Source organism: Doryrhamphus excisus, linkage group LG13, assembly GCF_037039965.1.
Source record: "Doryrhamphus excisus strain RoL-2023G ecotype Guam linkage group LG13, RoL_Dexc_Guam_v1.1, whole genome shotgun sequence".
In the NCBI taxonomy this organism is placed as follows: Eukaryota; Metazoa; Chordata; class Actinopteri; order Syngnathiformes; family Syngnathidae; genus Doryrhamphus; species Doryrhamphus excisus.
The window spans coordinates 6,341,385-6,366,649 of NC_136369.1; the positions used below are offsets into that span (position 1 = coordinate 6,341,385).

The 25,265-nt window shown below is 40.5% G+C and overlaps 1 long non-coding RNA gene across 1 annotated transcript; it reads left to right on the forward strand.

Moving 5' to 3' along the window:
- The first annotated feature begins 5,997 nt into the window (after positions 1–5,997).
- On the forward strand, positions 5,998–7,046 carry LOC131139481 (uncharacterized). The gene is made up of 3 exons (XR_009132248.2): positions 5,998–6,045; positions 6,122–6,184; positions 6,555–7,046. It is a non-coding gene; the product is annotated as an uncharacterized LOC131139481 (long non-coding RNA).
- Positions 7,047–25,265: the final 18,219 nt, after the last annotated feature.

The window sequence follows — 25,265 nt, forward strand, 5'->3', positions numbered from 1 at the left end:
TGCCCCCGGTGAGGGATAGAAATGTTTTCGCAATCCCCTGATTTTAAATACTATTGATAAATTCATAATATCTATTTATTTATCTGTACTGTACAGACTGAACTCAAACCCAAAACCAGCGAAATGTAACAACATGGAGAGCAGTGAAGCATACAAGCTTATTCAAAAGTCAAATTGCATGCTGTGTGTGACAAATTCATGCATGTTCGCAGGTCTGCACTGATATTGAAAGTCCTCCCTTACAAACCCCCCGACTGTTCACTGTGTCCCCAGGGGGGCCCACCCCGCTATTTGAGAGGCACTGCACAATTGAGATATGACATTAGATTACCATCACACTATAGAGTCAGCCATGGCATGTACCTACATAAATGATTGAAAATGAGTTGTACTCCGATTCCGTGTGGAAGTTGCTTCTTTGTACTGAAACAGAAATGACATTATCAAAATAACATGGACAAACCTTCAAACAACCTTTGCATTCATTTCACCAAGTACATGTCCATCTTGGCAAATGATTAAGTAGTTACAGTTAATGTACAGTTAACACAATTTCAAACTGAATAGCTCCTGTTCATGTATACTATTGGTTGTTCTCTCCAAACATGTCAGCACCATTCCATTGTATAAGTCACCACATGCACAATAATTGCAGTCAGGTGAAACTACAACTTGCGTTGTGATGTAGATGACCGCTTTTTCTCATGTTTTAACTGCGTATTAACGAATGAATGTTGTATTTTAATGTATCTTTACTTGCTTTTATTCAACTCCATTCTTCTGTAAAGTGTCTTTGAGTATTTTGAAAAGCGCTATACAAATAAAATGTATTATTATTATTATTATTATTAATCTGTGACCAGACAGACAGTGTGGATGCCATGAGTGAGGATGGTAGCCAGGAGAGGGAGGGTGCATGAATTTGAGTGTGAATGGTTGTTTGTCTATATGTGCCCTGTGATTGGCTGGCGACCAGTCCAGGGTGTAACCCCCCCTCTCGCTTGAATACAGCTGGGATAGGCTCCAGCATACCCTTGTGAGGATAAGCAGTAGAAAATGAATGAATAACATAATACAGGAAATAAAATTGGGCGGTACAGCGGTCGAGTGGTTAGCACACAGACCTTACAGCTAGGGGACCAGGGTTCAATTGTGTGTGTGGAGTTTGCATGTTCTCCCCTGCATGCGTGGGTTTTCTCCGGGTATTCCGGTTTTCTCCCACATTCCAAAAACATGCTAGGTTAATTGGCGACTCCACATTGTCCATAGGTATGAATGTGAGTGTGAATGGTTGTTTGTCTATATGTGCCCTGTGATTGGCTGGCGACCAGTCCAGAGTGTACCCCGCCTCTCGCCCAAAGACAGCTGGGATAGGCTCCAGCACCCCCCGCGACCCTCGTGTGGAAAAGCGGTAGAAAGTGAATGAATGAATGAAGAAAAAAAATTGGATTTGACATTTATGGTAACAATGACATCCAAGGTTTTTACATCGCACGAGTATATGACACATAGTGACCAGCGTAGAATACTACAATGCCTTATATTTGTAAATCACATGGGTGTGAGCCGGGAACTCCGCCTTCTTCAGGGCCTTGAACTGCAAGAGAGCAACGACACAGAACATGACAACAGTGACAAAACATCGAAACATTTTGACTTGCTGTGCTTACACAACGCCACAATTTAGTTTTGACTGATGATTGAAGTGTTTTGGGAGAGATACTGTATCAGCTTTTGCAAGTGAACCATGGTGTTGTGCTCAACCATTTTTTTTTTTTTTTTGTTAGAAGAATGTTGAGAAAGTCCATTATGTTTCAGGAAATGAGCCAAAGCAATTGAAACGTCTCTTTGCATTTTGGTGGCACTGACTATTTATATGGGAAAGGAATTAGCTTTGAAGCATGAATGAACAGTTTGGGGAGAGATAGGAGCTTTTGCAAGTGAGCTATGCCGTTGTGCTCAACTATAAGACTGGCCAAATTATCTTAAGTATTAAGAATGTAATTTCTCTTCCAAGAAATGCAAGAAATGAGCCAAACCAATGGAGAAAAACTCTTAACCCGTTTAGAATACTGTAAATAATGGGAGTTTAACTACTTTGCTGGCTACATTGCTAATGATGAAGCCATGACCATCTCTTGTGTCCCTGCAGTGATTCCATAGCTTGTGCATTACAGTTGAACAATGTGGTTTATCATAGGAATGTTAAGGTCACTACACGGGTGTTAATTCATGTCTATAGGGTTCTAATGATTAAGGTTGTCTTTAGAAAGTCATTATCAAGTTTTCTATGTTTTAGCTACAAACATTTTCCACATATATATGGAAAATATTGAATCGTACTTAAGTAAAGTAATAAAGTAATTTAGCGGAGCCTGGTCTGGGACCAATTATCCGGAATAAACAATAAACAAGGAATGACTGTATAGTAGTTGTACATGTGACAAGATCCTGTGTGACAAGATTGCACAATTAAACATGATTTCTCGTTGAAAAAAAAGACTCATAGGCACTAGGCCTGGGATGAAACTAATTAATCACACTGTAAAGGAAAATGAACTAAACTTTGAGATCTGCAAACAAAAGTTCAAGATTTGCAAACACAACTTCTGGAAATGCAAATATAATTTAAAAAATATATAAAATGGATAGTTTCATACAGATTTGTAAACAATTGGGTAAACATGTTTTCGGTCACTTTTTTTTTTAACTTGTAATCAGCCTGGTTTCATGGTTGATAATATTTATACTATAAAAATACAAAAAAAAAGCACTAATCATGTATGAATTGTACCCAATTACAGTGGCTGTGACATTTATGGCAGCATTTATGACTTCAGACTCGGAGTTCTCATGAGTCAAACTCTTCCTGCCAGTTACCTCCATGAGCAGCAGTGTCACTTCTCATGTGTTTCTCACCCGAAGCGGAATAAAAAGCAGAAAAAATAATGTAGCCTATCTCTGCACCACGTGTGAAGGGCCCGCTCACAACAGTGAGGGAAAATGCTACATGAAAAGGTCAATAAGCAAGATGGGGACTTAATATGAAGTTGATGCATGAATTCCTTAGTATGGATTAGTGCCCCTGGCAAAGTGCAAGAATGACTGACGCTACAAAATCAATTAATAATCGCCATTGTCTGAGTGGTTGGACACATAAGAGCTAAAACGACATTTCACTAAATGCCAACAAGACATTTAAACCAATGCACTTGCTATGCTTGCTGTTATCAGTGAACTTTCTAATCAAGTTGGGGTGTGTCAGTCTGATAACTTAGACATGACTAGTCATGACTAAGATGTTACATTGTGTCCGCAGTCACCCGTTCACTAGGAAGATATCCATTCTGAAGTACAAAATGTGATATATATGTGATATGTGAATATACTGCTGTTGAAGTGTCTTCTTCTTTCTCTTTCGGCTTTTCTTTTCAGGGGTCACCACAGCAAATCACCCGCTTACACCCAACACCACTACCCTCATGTCCTCTTTCACTACATCCATAAACCTCCTCTTTGGTCTTCCTCTACGTCTCCTTCCTGGCAGCTCTAAACGCAGCATCCTTCTACCAATATATTCACTATCTTCTCTGGACATGTCCAAACCTTCTCAGTCTGGTCTCTATGACTTTATCTCTAAGGTCTCTAACATGTAATGTGCCTCTGATGGATTCGTTCCTGATCCTATCCATCCTGGTCACTCCCAATGTGAACCTCAGCGTCCTCATCTCTGCTACCTCCAGTTCTACTTCCTGTCTTTTCCTCAGTGGCACTGTCTTTAGACTAAACAACATGGCTGGTCTCATCACAGTTTTGTATACCTTTCCTTTTATTTTAGCTGAAACTCTTCTATCACACATCATGCCTGATATTTTTCTCCACCCCTTCCATCCTGCCTGCACACGCTTCTTCACGTTCATTTCACAAACTCTGTTGTTCTGAATTGTTGACCCCAAGTACTTAAAATTGTCCACCTCCTGTTTCTCTTCTCCCTGTAACCTCACTTTTCCACTTGGGTCCCTCCCATTCACACACATATACTCCGCCTTGCTGCGGCTACATTCCTCTCCTTTCCAGGGCAAACCTCCACTCTTCTAGCATCTCCTCCACTTGGTCCCTACTCTTGCTACAAATCACAATGTCATCTGCAAACCTAATCTGTCAACCTGTCCATCCCCATAGCAAACAAGAAGGGACTCTGAACCCTGAACCCTGCAATGATGCAGCGATGCAATGATGCATATGCGTTAATTAGGCTAAAATCAGTGGTGTGTAGTTAGGGCAAGCGAACCTCCTACTGGTCTAACCATTACTCGAAGCATATACATTTTAAACTTACAGTGAAGAAAATAAGTATTTGAACACCCTGCTATTTTGCTATTTCTCCCACTTAGAAATCATGGAGGGGTCTGAAATTTTCATCGTAGGTGCATGTCCACTGTGAGAGAGATAAACTAAAAAGAAAAATCCAGAAATCACAATGCATGATTTTTTAACAATTTATTTGTGTGATACAGCTGCAAATAAGTATTTGAACACCTGAGAAAATGAATGTTAATATTTGGTACAGTAGCCTTTGTTTGCTATTACAGAGGTCAAACGTTTCCTGTAGTTTTTCACCAGGTTTGCACACACTGCAGGAGGGATCTTGGCCCACTCCTCCACACAGATCTTCTCTAGATCAGTCAGGTTTCTGGGCTGTCGCTGAGAAACACGGAGTTTGAGCTCCCTCCAAAGATTTTCGATTGGGTTCAGGTCTGGAGACTGGCTGGGCCATGCTAGAACCTTGATATGCTTCTTACGGAGCCACTCCTTGGTTTTCCTGGCTGTGTGCTTCGGGTCGTTGTCGTGTTGGAAGACCCAGCCACGACCCATCTTCAATGCTCTGACAGAGGGAAGGAGGTTGTTCCCCAAAATCTCACAATACACGGCCCCAGTCATCCTCTCTTTAATGCAGTGCACTCGTCCTGTCCCATGTGCAGAAAAACACCCCCAAAGCATGATGCTACCACCCCCATGCTTCACAGTAGGGATGGTGTTCTTCGGATTGTACTTTTCATTCTTCTTCCTCCAAACACGCTTATTGGAATTATGACCAAAAAGTTCTATTTTGGTCTCATCTGACCATAAAACTTTCTCCCATGACTCCTCTGTATCATCCAAATGGTCATATGCAAACTTAAGACGGGCCTTGACATGTGCTGGTTTAAGCAGGGGAACCTTTCGTGCCATGCATGATTTCACATCATGACGTCTTAGTGTATTACCTACAGTAACCTTGGAAACGGTGGTCCCAGCTCTTTTCAGGTCATTGACCAAGTCCTGTCGTGTAGTTCTGGGCTGATTCCTCACCTTTCTTAGAATCATTGAGACCCCACGAGGTGATATCTTGCATGGGGCTCCACTCCGATTGAGATTGACCGTCATGTTTAGCTTCTTCCATTTTCTAATGATAGCTCCAACAGTGGACCTTTTTTCACCAAGCTGCTTGGTAATTGCTCCGTAGCCCTTTCCAGCCTTGTGGAGGTGTACAATTTTGTCTCTGGTGTCTTTGGACAGCTCTTTGGTCTTCGCCATGTTACAAGTTAAAGTCTTACTGATTGTATGGGGTGGACAGGTGTCTTTATGCAGCTAACGACCTCAAACAGGTGCATCTGATTCAGGATGATACATGGAGTGCAGGTGGACTTCTAATGGGCAGACTAACAGGTCTTTCAGGGTCAGAATTCTAGATGATACACAGGTGTTCAAATACTTATTTGCAGCTGTATCACACAAATAAATTGTTAAAAAATCATGCATTGTGATTTCTGGATTTTTCTTTTTAGTTTATCTCTCTCACAGTGGACATGCACCTATGATGAAAATTTCAGACCCCTCCATGATTTCTAAGTGGGAGAAATAGCAAAATAGCAGGGTGTTCAAATACTTATTTTCTTCACTGTATATTGTAGTATTTGTTCTATTAAATCAGTGCAGTATGTGTAGTCCAGAAGGGACTACACACCGGTAGCGGTGAGGGACGCATGGGACGAGTCGCTGCAGGTATGTAAAAGTTATCGTTGTTGAAGTTTACAAATGGAGAAAGTCTAAACATTTTACATACGTGGTCGGAGTATAGGGGCTGTCCACCGGCGCAATGCTGAACTAAAAAGAGCAGTGTTCGATCACAACTATGGAATTGGTGAGTGTTTGGCATCTCGTTGCTAACGGCATTAGCAGCGTTTTATTAGTACCTTTGTATATCAGCCTGTTCTCTCAACGGTACATGGAATTATTTAAAACTTATTGTGGTCTGAGGCATTGTAAAGCCATCTTTTCTATTACGTATAGTTGGTACCATTTTATGGATGCACTGAACGCACTTTAAGTTGATTAATTGAATTGTAAGATTAAGATTATTTTGATTATAATGAATAATACCATAGTGCAATTATTTATTATAAATGATAATATATTGTACAATATTGAAGTTGGGATACGACTTGTATTATATGTAATTAGAATGTTTGTGTTGCACATGATTTGATTTATGCTGGTCCTATTTTACATAGGCCAGGTTTAGATGGTGAGCTAGGAACCCTGCATTAAGGCAACCCGCCTGAAAGCTTGAAGCCCAGATTAACTGATGAGCTGTCATCCACCTGCTCTGCTCTGATCGGGCCGGTAGGAGGCTTTGCAGCCGTTCTTTTCCTTTTGTCCCTCATTGGCCTTCATACAAACTTCACTCCTTTCCTCCACCCCTGACCCTCTGGACACTCGATTACTGGGCCATTGGACAGTTGTATGCTTTGGGACTCTCAGTACATTAGATGAATGCATTTTGTAAATTGAGCTCATTGAAATGTGTATTGTAAATTAATGTGAATTTGTATTGTTCTGTTTTTGCACTTTATAATATATGGTACCGCCACAGCTTCAAATTGTGTGCCTTGCCTCTTTTGCTCTCACTGCCAGAGCCGAAATCTGGATTTTCTGATTCTAGCCTAGATCTTGCAATTACCATTGGGTTGTGTCTAAAGCTAATGTTAAATGTAATAGTGCATTGTACACGCTACATTTTGTACTGTGTGTATTGGCTGCAGTGCTTCTCATTTGATTTTGGCTGGTGTTTTTTTTTTTTTTTTAGTCCAAGAAGATTTCAGCTTCACTGTGTTGCCATATCAATGTAATCTGACCACAACCTTCAGAATCAGGGTCCTGGACAGTGAGGTCACTGTCACATGCATACTATTAGCAATGGGGCTGTATTTTTTTTGGCCAGTCAACCTTCACCTCACCTCATGATCTGCACTTGTTTTGGTCTGCTTCCCCCTGTTGTCTCTTTTCTGTCTGCAGCAAACTCCTGCCTTGCTCTCCTGGTTTGCACACTTGTTGGCCATTGGCGATTAGGCCTTTATATACCACTCCACTTCCATTGTTCCTATTGTCAGATCGCGTGCCTTGTCATGCCTGGTCCTGCCCGCACGTTTCACTTTTGCTCCTGACCTTTTGTCTCTCTGCCCTGTAACTCGTATTTTTGCTGCCCACTGTCTGGAAGTAGTTCAGCCACCTTGTAATCCTTATTTGCTACTTTGTACTCTTTTTGTTTGTACTTTTAGCTTCCCAGTGACCTACTGTCACTGGTGTCTTTTGTTGTACTTTGTTTTTCGTTCTCTGTGAGCGCCCTTTTTCTACATTTGGCTTGGTCTCTGCTCTGGGGTCCTCAACACCTGGCACAAGTGCCAGTCAGCGTAACAAAGCCAGCATGCAGGTTCCCAGATTTCCCATTGGTTGATCAGCGCAGGCCCCTTGTCCTGATTTGTTAATCAGGGAAAATTGTTCAAGCTAGGCAGAACTGTATGACTAAGTATCTGAAGATATGGGGTGTTTATTAGTAAAACAATCTTACAGCAATCACGTCTGGTTGTTGGTTGCAATAAATTGATTACACTTTTTTTTTCTTTCACTCGGATTTCTTCTTTTTTGCATTTTCAAGCTTTAGTTAGAACCTTCTTAATATCAGTGCAAAATGTGATTTCTTTTTTGGTTTGTTTTTCATCTGGTCTTAAAAAATTGTTTATCAGGAGTATATATTGTATATAGATCTTTAGGTACACCATTTACATGCAGTCTTGTTCTGTATTAAAACCATTCCTATCTAGTCATGTTTTGTTTTTGTCATCTCTGGTAATCACAGCACACCGAGATGCTTCTTTCTTGGAGAATTCTTCCACTAGGATAATGAGTCACTTTAATGGCTGATGGCATGTGTGTTTGTTGGTCACGCAGAATATCTGTGCGCTATTTGTCCTTTGGCAGCAGTTCAAAGACACAGCCTTGGTCAAACTGTGGAATTTTGTAAATTGTTGCATGTACATCAATGGTTACCACTAACTTTTAGTTGGATCAAAGTGTGGCGCATTTGTCTTATACACTTCTACTCTAGGCATAGAATGCAGGGACGTCAGTTCTGCTCTGAACACAGACATGGCTGACAAAGGCAATTAAAGCCTGTGACTGGGTGATCGCACATGATTAGATAATCCTTTAGAGCTTTGAACCCCCCTCCCTTAAGAAAAAAGTCATTCCATTCAAGAGTGAGAATGATCAAACAGCAATTGCAAGGGAATATCAGAGTTCGACAAAATGAAGGCCCCTTTCCTTTTGCTAATGGTGAGTGCAAATACAGTGGACCTTAAGGGATTTAAAAAGGTTTGTTTGGCAGTTAGCACAATCTGGGACTGACAACAAAGCGAGCTTCACATATCTGCACACCTCTGACATAGACAAGGGGGTGCAAATAACAGAAATTCCCTTGAGATGTGTGCTATATAACAGTTTCCTCAGTTTGAATCATATTTGTATTATTTACTATCCTTATTTAACAATCTCTTCTAATATTGTACTCGTTTACTTTTCTTTTTCTATACGATTAACCATTTCACATAACATTTCTGAGTATACACTACACAGAAGACCTTCAGTTTGACTCTAACCTGTACAAATGGAATGTATTAACTTTAACACCGTAGATGAGCTTTTGGAGTCACTGTGAAATCATGTTGGCCTGAGGTTATACAGGAGAATAATGGTGTTCCATTTCCATTTATGTCTTTTTCTGTCTCTCTTTTCATGTTTCTGCCCTTCAGACATCTTGCTCTCGTTCTGCCTCTCCTCCCCTTTCTTCCGGACCACCCAGCCTATCAGCACACAAGTGTGAGCGCGTGTTGTGCATCTTGGCCCGTGTCATAGAGTATATCACAGCCCAGTGCACATCTGAACACCCTTTCCAAGTGTCAGTTCCGTGGCAGAGGGACAGTGACGGTGCTGTGTCAGATCATGTGCCTGACACCATTTGACAATAAGCTTTCAGTTTTGCCATGAAAGAATGTGAAGTCGGACTCAGTCACACAGCCTTTGTCGGGGAATGATACATGCTCTGATATATTTATTCACCAGTTTAGTGATCTCTTTCCCACTTAACACATTAAGCAGTTGACTGAATCAGGTGACAACGGCACCAGTACAAAGACCAATGTTTCATGTCACTGTGAACTGTAGTTGTAATAAGGTTTACTTGTAAGTGTGTGCAGTTTACTTGCAAAATTAGGGGTCCTGTATGTGGTGATTATAATCCTAGTGTGGATTTCGTAGCAGGCGAGCATAACGTCACACTTTTAGTGAAGGAGGAAATTTCGCTGCGTGCAGGCAAGCAGTTGCTTGTGGAGTGTTTATCAGATGGATACACTATACTGGATTTAAGCAGACTCTACAGGAAAGATTCTGTGACTTAAGTGCTGTCCCACTCATTTGTGCATCGTAACTCCGCTTGAATTCCGGCGCTGCACGCTTTGTTTGTTTAATTTGTTTTGAGCAGGTATACAAGTTACACCAAAGCACATCACATAAAACAGTTCATAGTTCCATATGTTCAAAAGGGAGTAGGAAGAAGCAAAGCTTATTTAATTCTACTCCGCATCCATTTCACATCAGTTACAATTTATTCAAGTGTGAAAGGTTGTTTTCTGTACAGTATATGTAACGCATGCCCTACAATTAGTTGGAGACCAGTCGAGTGTTTACCCCGCCTCTTGCCCAAAGACAGCTTTGATAGGCTCTAACATACCTGCAATTAGTGAGGACAAGCAGTATAGAAAATGGATGGATGGAAGAAATTCTGGACTCTTCATCCCTGTAAGCAGATAAACTTACAGAATCAAAAGGTGGTTTTATGGAATTTGATGGAATGGTGTTTGATCTTTTTTCATGTACAATAACCCCTTATGATGTTGTTCTAATATACTCTATAATGGTTGTGTCTAATAGGGGTGTCTTCGATGATTCGATTCGGGGGAGTCTGACTCAACTATCTTGCAGTCGAGTCATATGACAACGCCATTTGTCAGCATAATTTGTTAGTAAATAATTGAAAACGACATATGTTAAACAGAATACCTATACTTACTACTGCTATATGACATGAGACACTCATGAGATGAGATGATGCACAATATTGGCTCTACCCGGACAAGACCAGATTTTAACATTAAATTTAAGAAATTACAGTGAATAAAATATTAGTGAACAAACAAACTTACTTAAACTAGTCACAAAACAATATAGGTGAGTTTTGTTTATGGTCCCTCAAATTGATGCTTAAATTAGGGATGCCTCGATCTGATCATGTGAATTGGAAATCAGGCTCGATCACATGGTTTCAAACTCAATCAGAATCAATCATTATCTCCCAATCAGGACTTGGATATACTATATGTATAATTATTCTCATTACTTTTTAGTAGACTAGACTAACACTATGCGGTGGTACAGAGTTAGACCTCTTCACTCCATACATCATTTTGCTGCAGTGACACTATTGGTTGAATGCCATCAAGCAAAGCAGCTTGAAGCTGGGCGCACAACTATGTCTGTGGTATGGAGGTATTAAAGTGGATGACAAAAACCTTGCAATTACCAAGTGTGCAGTTCCCAGATCAGCTTTGCAGGTTGGAGCCTTGTGATGGGCCATTTTCTTCAGCTTCCACCACTGATTTTCAATCGGATTTAGATCCGGACTATTCTTTCCTGAACGAATATTTTGGCTGTTTTTGTTCTATGATATGATGCATTATCATTTTGAAAAATTGTCATCCCCATACATTTTTTTCAATTGATGGGATAAGAAATGTGTCCAAAATGTCAATATAAACTTGTGCATTTATTGAAGATGCCATCTCCCCAATGCCTTTACCTGACATGCAGCTCCATATCATCGACTGAAAATTTGCAGATTTTCGTCATGCAGTTGCCTTAATACATCTCATTGGAATGCGACTGTTTAGGTGGTAATGATGGATTTTGTTTGGCTTTTCTGAAAGTAAATCCCATTTCCCTTAGGCGATTTCTCCTAATTCCATCACAGACTTGAGTTTACTTTGTTTTGCTGTGGACACCTCTTCCTTTTTTAAAGACATGTTGGCAAGTTTTCTATCTTGTCATTTTGATGTCTTCTTTGGTCTACCAGTACGCTTGCCCTTAACAATCTTGCCATAATATTTGTACTTGGTCCAGATTTTAGACACAGCAGACTGTGAACAACCAACATCTTTTGCAACATTGTGGGATGTAATTCCCTCTTTAAGAAGTTTCACAATTATTTCCTTAGTTTCAATTGACATCTCTCGTGTTGGAGCCATGATTCAGGTGGGAAAAGAAATTGATGGGCAATTCCATTTTTTTTCCCTTGGAATTGAGTGATTCCATCCATCAATTTTCTATACTGCTTATCCTCACTATGGATTCATCACAGGGCACATACTGTCATCTACACTCACATTCATACTTATGGACCGTCAATAAACGTAACATGTTTTTGGAATGTGGGAGGAAACCAGAGTACCTGGGGGGGAAAAAAAGATCCACCAATGCATGCAAACTCCACACAGAGATTCCCAAGCATGGAATTGAACCAAGGTCTTCCCAATCTCCTGAATGTGTGGCTAACCACTCGGCCATCATCACAAACCACTCATCCACCATGCGGCACCAATACAAATTGCCTGTGAGAAAATACAGACTTGAGGATAAGCAGTATCGAAGATGGATGGATGGATGGGCAATTCATACTGTCTGTCAAATGCATTTCTTGAAATCCTGTTTTTTCCATATGGGTGTCAGCATTAATAGCTCCACATTGTGGCTGAACAATACTCACTGTTATCTGCTTCTTCTTGGATATTAATACAGCAGCAGCTGCTCAACTCCGATGGGGGAAAAAAAAATAGCGGCAGCGGAGCAGCAAGCCATATAGTGACCATATTTCAGTTTTGTTCATCTTGCTGTTTGTCACTAAATAAAGGTACTGTTGTTAAACACTCAGCATGTTTATCAGAGTTTCCTGTTGGCCTTTTCTTTTTACAGTCATCCCTCGCTACATCACGGTTTAAACATTGCTCCCTCACTCCCTGAATTAAATGCTACAAGCAAATGATATGATAGCAATTCCCATTTCCAGCGGCTCTGCAAAAGTGCCATAAAAAACCTGATCAAAAAAAAATAAACAGGCACGATACGAACGATAGGAAAATAGAACATGAAATTCAATAGGCAATAAGTTAATAAATAATAAGCGACACAATTTTCTCTCTTTCCACATTCCTATATTTATAAAGCATTGTTGGTCTAGACAACATTGAGAAAGATTTCAGTTTCGTTATTAATAGAGTAAATATTTATAGTTTATGGCAACAATCTTAAAAATTAATGCTATTACTTAATAACTTCATTTATTTCAAATTCCACAAAATCCTTTTACTATTCTCATTTGTCATTGTAATAAAGAAAAGGAGTATAACAATATGTTTACTCCTCTGGGTATCTTACTTATGCAAATGTGTTGACCTATATTCAGTGTTGAGGTCTTCAAGCACTTCTGTAGCCCAGTGGATTATCATCACACATCCCATGGCGATTAGTTATGGGGATGTGTGTGTGTGTGTATGTTTTTTTTAATGATTTAGAAAGAAGAAACATTCAGCAGATGACTAAACCTTTCCAAAAGAAATTGAGGCGTTGACAGGAAATCCCATTACACATTGGCACCAGCAGAATTTTACCTGGTCACAGTCTCAATGGATTGATAGATATTGTTGGTATATTGTAATATATCGCAAAATGCAGATAGTAAATGTATACTTGTAATTAGAGTACATTTGCCTGGTTTTCATCATTTTGTGTATACTGTGTGTACAGTGAATCAACTATATTTTAACAAGACAAAAGTACTGTTAGAGGAAAACAGGACTTCCCTTTGGAGAGCAGACTCAACAGACAACTGCTTGTCACATATAAGTTATGTAGGCCAGGATATGCAGACTGGCAAATACAAAGGAGAGCACTCAGTGCCACCACTCTAAAAAATGTTCATAAATACTGCAAAGCGATGCTTTGTCTTTCTGCTGCATTGAACCTACTCTAGCTTACAAGACAGCTGTGCTTTGGTGATGCGTTCCTAAGACCTACCATGACAACTCCCATATATTCGGGTATATTGTTGTTAATGTTTAAATGCTTTTACTGCCAATAAAAACACAATGATGTGCTTCCACACATGCAAGATGGCATTTAAGTGTTTTAGGCATATTCATTTTATGACCAGAATGCAAAAATGAACAAATGTGACATATTTGTGTTACATTGCAGCATATAGCAATTTAGAAATACGTCTAATCTCTAAAGCTTAGGGTGTGAGAACTTTGTACAGTAAAGTAGGGCTCTGCATGGGAAGGGATGGCTCTGTGCTAAGCGCTTTAAGGTCCCATTTTCAACAAGTACAGCAGGTGACTCACTCACCAGACACACCTGATTAAAAACTAAACCCCTTTAAAAGATGAATCTTCATTAGAAAAGTCATACTTTCCAAAAAAAAAAAAAAAGAAGCCTGTTTATGACAGGAAATTGTCGCTGAGGTCTCAGCAAACAGCACACGGCCTGACACTTGTTTACATCATACGCTCAAAGCTGTCCAGCTTACCACCTGATCTAGCTTCTTATTCGGATGACGCTAAGAGCCCATAACAACCTTTATTTGCATAAAACCTTTCATTTTAAGAGAAAGCACCAGGCTCCGTGTTGAGATTAGAGGAATTTATTTGTCCCATTAGTCAGAATTAGCAAAGTGGTGTCATTTCAGAGGGATTTGAGAAGAGTCTGAAGCATGCAGAGAGGAAAGGCCAAACACTCCAGCGTGTGTAATGACAAAACAAAAATTAAAGATGTGAGGATTCAAATGGCACCTTATTCCCCCATAATGTAATGTGATGAAGTGCGAATGTATGTATCTGGTTACCACCTCTCCTAGCAGTAATAACCAGGCGAAGTGAGACATGACACTGAAAAAAATATGCTCCTTTTTATCCTTACAGTAGGGGATTGCTGCACCAAGGGAAGGCCAAGTAGCTCTGTTGGGCTGAACCCTTTCTTCCTTTAGATCACTAGCTGGAAGTATCTACTGACAGCTGGAGGTCTGTTGTGACTAAGTAGGACTGTGGAATTGGATACACTGCCAACTGATGGCTTCTTTTGAGGGGGCCGTGATCTGTGATACAGGCACTCTTACAAAAAGACTAAATTACAAGTAAAAGCCAAAGAAAGAGATAAAAGGAGAAAATGTATGGCACAATCATGGGGAACATACGCTTTCTGTATGCCTTCAAGTGACTGGCTGTTTTATTCTCTAACAAACCAAAATCACAAACATCATTTTTCAACCATGTAAATGGCAAGTCTTTCACATGGGTTCAATTACTTATTTTATTGAGTTGTTAATAAAGAGTTGCCACTGATTAACATTTCATTTACACATTAACTCAGATCCTCAAAAAAATTGTTTTCAGCATCCTCATGCCAAAAAATTATTGGCTTCTTGGTCTTGGATTTTAATTTTCTTCTGCAGTAATTCCTTGTGGTTTATTCTAGTTATTGATAATAACTAAATAAAATAATATTGATATTAATTTCAACAAAGTAGGATTCCATCTTTATAAATGTTATTTAATGAATATGTCAGTAGTTATGGGTGTGGAAAATCAGTTTACAGTCTTACAGGACATAAAATAACACCCCTATAGTCACCTTTGCATCAGTTTTGTCCAATATAGGAGATACTGTATAATCAGATAAAATAAGCCATTTAAGACAGACATCAGCCATGAACTTCACCATATGTAATTGTCCCATACTGTCCACATCTGTTCCTTAAAGGTTGATTACACATTCCCACAAATGTGCCACAAGTGTAAATAAACAAAAACATTAAAAACATATTTTTCTTCATCAGCTAATTTAATCAGTCAGATATAGGTGTTGTGGGGCTTTTTTCGAATGTGTGTGTCCAATACTCAAGGGTGAATGGATTCAGTTAAAAAAAGAAATCACAAGATCAAGTGGGTCTTGTAGAAATATTGAATGGAAAAGCCTAAAATGTACATTAGCAGTCACCATTCTCTCTGCACGCGTGCAAAAACTCCTTTCACTGGCTGTCAATTATATGCATTACCAAATTATAAAGTGACCTACATCTATCAGGCAACTGATAGCCCACAATGTAGTAGGCTTAACGATAATTTATTACCATTTTCTATGCCGGACCCTGGTTCATGTTACCATTTTTCCCTTTTTTCATTCTTTTCTCCCCCCACACTACCATTTTCCTTTACATAATTTTTCTTTCCTGACACAACTCAGTAACCACGTACTACACCTGTGCTTCATGGATTGCTGTTTTCTAAGCCAAATTACATGCCACCTAGCTTGCAAACATAAGAATGTGGCAAGCCTCCACATTTTGTTGTCAGTCAAAGGTACAAGATTCCACTCACATGTGTTGATGAAAAGTCTGTTGTGTCTATTCTTATACAAGCATCCACGAACCCCATCAACCCCCCTCCATCAACCTCACAGAGCCGTAATAACACGAACCGTTGTGACTTTCAAATGAAAAATGTAGCTAAATCAGTAGTCTGCTCACATCGTCCTCCATTCGCATTCGCAACGTCCATCCATTCGCATTATATGAATAATAAATCATGCTTCCATGGTTACCATATATTTTCATGAGCAGATCCACATGTAGTATTATTTTGTGATACCTCAATATAATAACACTGATTTGTGCGGCATCAGAATATTTTTGTTCTTATGCCAGTTATTGTTTCCTGTTGAAAGCGAGACACCCACACAAGGTTTTAGATTCTTCACATTTACACAGTTTGTTGGCAACAGTACTATGATCCTGAAACAAATGGTAGTTCAGCGCTTTACTCAACTGTTCTCCTGATCATAGATTGTTATTCACACACCGTTTTGTTGTCCGTTTACAACTGGAGAATGTTTGCCCTGAATGTTCGTTCTTTAAACTTTATGCTGCCACTCAAGTCAAGAGAGCAAATCCATGAAAACTATCACACTTTGTTTTAAAACCACTTTAGGGTGCCAAGTAATAGAAGATCAGGTCACCAACTTGAGTAGACCAAGCTGTCCTGAAAAACTTTGTTCGCTTTTTAACATTGTGTCTTGTTTTTATTGAAACAGTGGAACCTCGGTTTTTGTCATTAATCTGTTCCAAAAGGTCATAGAAAAAAATATTTTTTCCCAGAAATAATGCAAATTTATTCTAGACACTCAAAGATATTAATATAAAACATACTATTTGGCATAGAATAACTAGATTTACATGCAGAAAGTAATGCAAAATAATATAAATGACAAATTAAATGAACATTTAACATCACTTTTATCACTTACAAAACAAATATAAGATCGTTACGTGCATACTGCAACATATTGAGCGGGGTGTAATATTTGACATTTTTATGTTGTTACTGCAAGTGTACCTAAACCAATCAGCAAAAGTACTGCAGACTGAAAATGAACAAACTCGCTATTCATTCATTTATTCATTTTCTATCGCTTATCCTCACAAGGGTGCTGGAGCCTATCCCAGCTGTCTTCGGGCGAGAGCCGGGGTACACCCTGGACTGGTCACCAGCCAATCACAGGGCACATATAGACAAACAACCATTCACACACACATTCATACCTACGGACAATTTGGGGTCACCAATTAACCTAGCATGTTTTTGAAATTTGGGAGGAAACCGGAGTACCCAGAGAAAACCCATGCATGCATGGGGACAACATGCAAACTCCACACAGAGATGGCCCAGGGTGGAATCAAAGTTGGGTCTCTTAGCTGTGTGGCCTGCGCGCTAACCATTCGTCCGCTGTGCAGCCTCAACAAACTCGTTAAGAACGAAAATCCATGATGGATAATGAATTTTTGCCAGATACAAGTATGAAACGAATACATTTCATCATTATCCGTATCCGTGTTCGATGAAAATGCTCATTATGTATTCACTCTTCATGCTCTGTGATTGGCCAGTCACACACAGCGACCACCGCTCCTGAGACGGACTCTGCAAGCGGCAGTCACAGAGGAGCTGAGTGGCGCCTCATTCACATAGAGGCTCGGCCAGGCTTGTGTGTCAGTCGCTTATGCATCAAGAGGAGCATAAGCACTATTTTCCTTGATATGTATTTTTGTGCGGGCTGTGCGGCGATCGAGTGGTTAGCGCACAGACCTCACAGCTAGGACACCCGAGTTCAATCCCACCTTCGGCCATCTCTGTGTGGAGTTTGCATGTTCTCACCGTGCATGCGTGGGTTTTCTCCGGGTACTCCGGTTTCCTCCCACATTCCAAAAACATGCTAGGTTAATTGGCAAATTGTCCATAGGCATGAATGTGAGTGTGAATGGTTGTTTGTCTATATGTGCCCTGTGATTGGCTGGCCTCTCGCCCGAAGACAGCTGGGATAGGCTCCAGCACCCCCCACGACACTCGTGAGAATAAGCAGTAGAAAATGAATGAATTAATGTATTTTTGTCTTATTGCATGAAGTCATCATTAAACAGGTTTACTACTTACAATATAATGTTGTTAGTCTTCAGTTACAGTGGTAACATTAACCGATTGACTGCCGAATTGATTGGCCACAACATTAGGTCCGCAAAGGTCCTGCATCGGACACTCCAGCCTGTATGGCTGTGGTCAAATATTAGACACCTCTCAATATGCTGCAGTTTGCACATTGTAATCTTAAACTTGTTCATCACTGCCAGAGTTTTTTTTCCCACTGTCTGCTCTCGTCTAATTTGACTGGTGAGATAAAGTAAAGTCACTTGGAAAACTGTGCTTTAAGTTTTGAACTTTCTGAAGACTGTGTCTTTTGAGAAAAATACAGGGAACAAGGCTGACAGATTATTTCCTTCATCATTGCATGTTTGCATGAATCACCAACTTCACACAGATCATGAAAAAATAATTAAATAATGATAATGATGATGATGATAATGTAGCCCTTTATTCTTGCCACTTATACAGAAGTACAAGCGAAATAGTGCAATCATCTGTCCATACATATACAATGTATGGTGGTGACTGCCTGCGACGCTTCCCCCGCCCAACTTGGAGCTCAGTTCGCAGCGTGTCATTGCGATACATAGCAGTTGCCATGGAGAAGTCTGTGGTGGGCCAAGAGAAGAGAAACAACAGGTGTCCGTGAAGAAATAAAGGAGGGTCAGAGCGTCCCACTGCAGCAATCTCTTGGGAGAAGTTGTTTTCACAACACGACCTTGGTTAGCCGTGGTGGGGACGCCGAAATCCAGATTAAAAATATTGTTGGGTTGGTTCGGGCAGCCACATTGCAATAGACTGGACCACCCTACTGTCCATTCTGGCCTCCCAATTGATCCAACTGCTTTTGCAATGCCGAAATCTTGTGATTGGCAGTCACAGTCAGTGTGTGAACGAACGGCTTTGCCCACCAAATCATTCACAATGGGCAGCTGTGGGCCAACTTGATCCGCTGCCTTCATCATACAAATTTTGCGATACACCAGGAAAGTGCCCAATCCAATCAGAAACAGACCTGTTATCATGGTTCCGAATAGGTAGATGTCTTTGATGTCCTCCATGGAAAGAATCGGCAGGCACATGACCTTCCACGTACCCGAACTGTCCATCATGTACCCGGCGGTGTACGTTCCGTCAGGGCAGGTAGGTTCCCCCGAACCTGAGCTTCTCGTCGTGAAGATTGTGTCAATTGTGTGCAGAGACCAGTTCCATGATTTAGGTTTTTGGAGAGCAGTGCAGAGAGAGGCTCTTGAGGAAGTATAAGACGTGACTAGACAAGACATAAGAAGCAAGTAAAGCCGGGAAGATAAGGGATAGGGAGGAGAGGGGAAAGATGCGATTGCCTTCGTTGAGAGCCAAAGAGAAAGAGAAATTGAAATAATCTAGATAGATCACTTATAGTTAGAATGTTGTATTCTCGAGTTAAACGTTGCCAAAGTTTCAGATAATGAGGTTTTCGCATTTGGAAGTGAGCCCTGAAAGATGTTTGGGATGGGTCTGGACGCTCGGTTTCAGAGGGTGTGCTAACACTGGCGATTTGTGATGTCGCAGATTGGCGGGCTTCCTTATATGGGCTATAGGCCAGATAGGCTCTCTGCCCTCTCCCAACCTCTGCTTTTCTGTTTGCCATGTTAGCAATGTCTCCAAGGAAGTGTTTAGTTTTTTTTTTCGGGTGTAAGGGAAAGCTACATTTTTTGCAATTCCTAAAGATGCCACCATCAGACACAAGTGGTTGGAGTTCCTGATTCCCTACCAGCAAAAGAAAATTTTAATATTTTAATCTGTCAACGGCATTTCACACTGGACTGTTTGTGAACGTGGGCCAATATGCAGCTAGACGAGCCATTATATGTTACCGATGCTGTAGAAAACCTACTGCTAAAATGCTAAAGCTACTTACCATTTAGAGACGTCTTGAAGTAACCTATTTTCTTGAGAAACTTTAACTGTCCTGTCTCTACTTCCAGATCCGATTCGGGATCCAACACATATGGCTGTATTAAATGCGGATGTTTAAAAAAGGTAAATTGCCATTTATGATCAACTCCTATAAACTCCAGCATTCTGTACAAGTCCTCCTGAGCACTTGGAAGTGTGACCAACCACAGCGGAGTGGGTGGGCCTGGTGGCAGGCCGTGGGGTGGAATAAATTAAAACAGACCCTTTTCACTGGAAGCATGGAATCCAAAGAAATACAGCTAGAATATGTGCAGATTCTGGAAGATCTAGAAAGCCTTCTATGCTTTCTGTGCAGCTGCTCTATATGTGTATTTGTATTGAGCTGCTCAACTCAATACAAAGGGCTGAAAAATTAGCAAAATAGGTCACCTTTCAGATTTTTTTTGAGGGTGCATTTGCACCCAGGGTCCAAATTGTTGGTGCCCTTACGTCAAGGACGGAAAAACCTACAGGAATCACTGAAATAATTCAAAACGGACACAACAATGGACATTGTAGACATTGCTTTCGAATTGTGACTCAAAGACTTTAAAATGGCTGGACAAAATTTGACTCCCGGGTATCAATGGAAACCGGGATTAACATTACAATCCGGTGAACGTTTTTTTCTTTCATTTTCTATCTGTCAGTCCAACTCAGTCGGCAGACCAAAAGAAATGGCCGACATTCTGGCCATGCTACACGCACTAACTGGTGGAACACCTTGCTATTATGGCTAGGCTCCACACATCAAGCCCCTTCCCTCACTGCACTTCCCCATCTCCCCTGGAGCCTCGCTGGATGTGCTATAGACGGAACACCTCAACACTCTGGTCAACCTCCAGGCACCATTCCTGGGCTGCTGGAGGCTCCTTTTCCTCCCTCCATTCGTCTGCATTCACTGCATAACTGCCTGCATTTGGCCAAGCTCAAGCAGCACTCACACATGAGGTTTTCAAAAATAAACATCCTTTGGAAGTGTACTGTTGTGGAAATAAACAATTATATGGTTCAATATTTATTCTTGTAATAAGTGTTGGGCAAAACACTACTTGAATGTACATGGTGTGATTGCTGGAGATTGAGGAAGCGTTGTGTTCAGGGCCTATTTTAGTCTTGCACATATTTGAGTGCAGTCAAAAATGTTAAGGAGGATTTATACATACTAGGGTTGGCCGATATTTTTTACCGGCATAGATTCTGCCAATGATAAGAAAATGACTTATACAGATTTAAATGATAAACGTTAACAAGCCAAAGTAATGACTGCGCACTGCGACTTTATTGATACATAAGAAGAATGAAATGCTGTCATCCTGAAGAAAAGGAATGTATGTCTGGGGAAATATTTATTATTTTACTCCACACCCACATTTCTTTTCAAAATCACAACACAAAACTGCCTCCTCCAAACTGGACATGCTGAAATAGCGAACCTCGAAGCGTGAACGGAAGCTACCAAGGTTAGCTTAGTTTAGCATGGTAGTGTGGTTGTGTGCCTGACTGAGGCTGGATGAGTATATCTTCACCGCGTTTTACAATACCTAATGATGACATACATGTTGAGGGAACAAGATGGGAAACACGTTTACTCTTGTACCCAACTCATCCCAGGACACATTACCAGCCTTCAAAATAAAAGTGTTGTTTGTCATCTAACTGTTGTAAACTAGAGTGGGATGAAAAATATCTTATATATGCAGTTGGAATTGCATTGATGACTACATGTGGCTTAATTACAAGCAAAGGCATTACTGTTTGTTGTAGGAGGCTGAGAAAAGTTAGTCAGTTTGTTACCAATCAATGTGCATTACAATTTGATACAAGTGTATTTTATTATATGGCTTAAGGTTTGTAGCTGTCCAACTTGGGTGTCCCACCTAAAGACTCAGCTCCTGCTATAAGGGTCACTGAGGTATACAAACCCCCCGAACATCCTACAGAGGGGAAACTGAAAAATAAAACTAAAAAAAAAAGTAAAATCCAACATCCGGGTTGTAACAACCAACTTTATATTAAAGAGGACCCATTGTGCTAATTTTTCGGCCCTTTATATTGAGTTGTGGACCCCTATAGAGCAGCTACACACAATAACCAACACAGAAAGCTTTCTAGTTCTTCCAGAATCTGCACGTAAGCTGTATTATTTTCGATTTTGTACTTCCTACGAAAACGGCTTATTTTATTGTATTCCACTCAGGGCCTGCCTCCAAGCACGCCCACTCTGCAGTGGTTGGTCACACTCAGAGTGCATAGAAGATTTCTGGTTTGTGCCCCTAACTTTATAGGAGTTGATTAACGTTATAGAGGTGGATAATGAACTTATTTATAACTGTATAACATCTTCTTGGCCGCTTTTCATATACAGCCAAATATGTTGGATCCTGAATCCGATCCAGGAGTAGAGACCGGAAAGTCTACAGTTTCTCAAGAAAAAAGGTTACTTCAACACTTCTCTCAATGGTAGCATTTTAGCGTCAAGAGCTTATCTGGCTTACAGCCACACCCATAAAGAAGTCCTCTGTGACATCACAAAGGGGAAGTTTTACCACGCCTTCTGAAACCGAGCGTTTTGAGACATCCCAAACTTCTTTCAGCATACACCAATGGACATTACTCAGTGGAGGGGTGGGGGAGCTGATATGGCCTGTGAAGACATGCAGCACTGACACAGAGATGAGAGATTAGTGGAGCCGTCTTGTTGTTTTTCTGGTGGAGTTTTCACTTCAAAAATTTTAGCAAACTTTTTCAACAGTTCAATCGAAGGGCACTTCAGATTAATCCAAGGTTTCCTCTTAGGCATTCTTGGGTGTTTTCGTCTGTGTGTTTTGGCTCATTGTCTTGTTGGAGGACCAATGACCTACAACTGAGACCAAGCTTTCTTACGCCAGGAAACACACTTCACTTCTAATTGCCTTGATAGTCTTGCGATTTCATTGTATTCCACACAGATTTAAAAAAATAAATAAATCCTGCGCACTAAAGCAGCATTTTTGTCAGCCTTCTCTGGTGACAACTTCTTGCCTAGTGTTTTGGTCTTCACAGTAAAGTGTTTCACCTATGTTATGTAGACATTAGATATGACGCATTGGTCTCTAACATGGTCATGTTTGCGCTCATATTTTTTTTGAGGCCTTTAGTTTATCACTGTGCATTTGTATTTTGCAACACGTTGCCCAATGTCTTCCACCTAATCTGCCTTGCCCTCTTTTGTCTATTAAGTCCATTACCATGTGTCTAGTGCAGGGATCTCAAACTCAATTTACCTGGGGGCCACTGGAGCTAGGGTCTGGGCAAGGCTGGGCCGCATCAGGTTTTCCAAAAAAAAACCAAAAAAAAACGCATTTATTAAAAACAGAAAAATATACAAACTTTTTCAGTGCTTTGGTTCCGAATAAAAGAATAGAATGAATAAAAGAATAAAAGCTCTGATAAAACATTCCACTGTTCTCAAATATCTTAATTTTTATTTTTCTGCACAAAATAAGATGAAAAATAAATAAACAAATCAAGAATAAAGAAATTGACTCAATCAGTAATAAATAAATATAATAATAATAATAATAAAACGGCAAATAATAAAAACTTAAGAAACCACATATAGTTAGTGAGTAAACAAATTATTTTTTTTCAGATTAAAATTAACAAAGCATTATTAGAACTGTAGACATGACAAAACACGACTATAGTCACATTTATACTTTTTTTATTTACAACATATTGCGCAACTGCAGGGTCTTGAGACACATGCTAACTCGCAAACTAGAGAGCTAGCGACCTAAACGGTAGCCTTCAAGTTATTTCCTTTAAACTTAAGTAGCCAAAAACTTACCACTTCCACGCAGATAGGGAGGATAACTATTAACAGTTATTTAACCTTTAACATGAACATTAATCAAACGTAATAATTTTTTCTGGGTACATGATACCATACAGCATCCATATCAAACTTGCGCGGGCCGCACTAACATTAAACTTTCATATCAAGGCGGGGAAAACTAGTGTCCTGCGGGCCACATTTGGTCCGCGGGCCGCGTGTTTGAGACCCCTGGTCTAGTGTCTAGTCACTGTCTGTCATTAGTTTTCACTGGTTTCATTTCTTTTTCCCCCCTTCCTTTTTGTCTGTCATCAGTTCTTTACTTCCCCTGAACCCCGCTATGGATGTGATACTGTAGAATTAAAAAGAGCAGGTGCCGCACCTCATCCAGAGGTAGTAGCAAGGCCCGAGGGATGGACTCGCAGGAAAGCGTCTGGTTGTTAAGCCTTCACCCATGTGGCACCACTGGGCCCAGTCCAAAGAAGCAACACAGAATATTCCCCCTGTACACCCACCATCTGCAATAATGCTAATTAATGGAACACAACATTTGTTTGGTAAGCTCATTGACCCTTGACCTGCATGCACAAGTGAAGGTATCACTGTGTATCATTCAATTATTCAGGGGATGTTGAATGGGAAAGTCATGTGGAAGAATGTGTGAATTTTAATAAGGCAGATTGATAGACATGACATGATTCACTAGTATTCTGAAAGCTATTGAATCAGTCATTGAAAATCCTGGAAGCTCTACAACTAAATATCACCTTAACACCCAGCCTCGCATAAAACATTCTAATTCATTTTGGTGGGAGTGCTGGGGGTACATGAAGCCCCCTTCCTGAACCCCCCTTATCCCCACTCTAACTAATGAAAGGCTATAAACAAGGAGGTACAGATAGTGTTTATCTATGTTGCTTCGAGGGGGCCAAGGTGCCCTCAGACACAGCAGTGAGTGGAGAGGGTGACTGCACGGTATAATGCTTCACACATCAGCTGCCTCTCACATATGGCAGTCCCAGCTCAGGCTTCAACTCCATCTGCCTTCCCATCTTTGTCCCCATAGTTTGTTTTTCTAAACCAAATTGCGCCGCCTCAGAGTGCTTATCATGTTGCCACATCGCACCTAAATGCAGCAGTGTAGTCATTCCCTGAACCACTCTTGATTTTGTTTCTACACAGGCCCAGTTGTCCCAGCCCATAACCTTCCCCCTGATCCCTCCCACATGGATAACTGCCCTTGTCCTGCCAAGCTGCTGTAGGGTCACATCTGGAGTGGAGAATTATTGCTGCTTTTCACCGAACCACAGATGGCCTGTTGATTTTAAGCCCACTAGAGTAGGGTTAAAGTGGAAGAGGTGACGGGTGGCTACAATGATTCCGTTTATTTTTTTGGTGGGAGTGGTTGTAGATTCTGCAAAGACATCATGACACAACCTATGTAGTGTCATTTATACACAATCATGTTAATGTATCTGGCCTTCTGACAAATAGAGGCCGATATTAATATTTATTTATTGATAGGTTCCACTTACCTGTGTGGGTCACAAGGG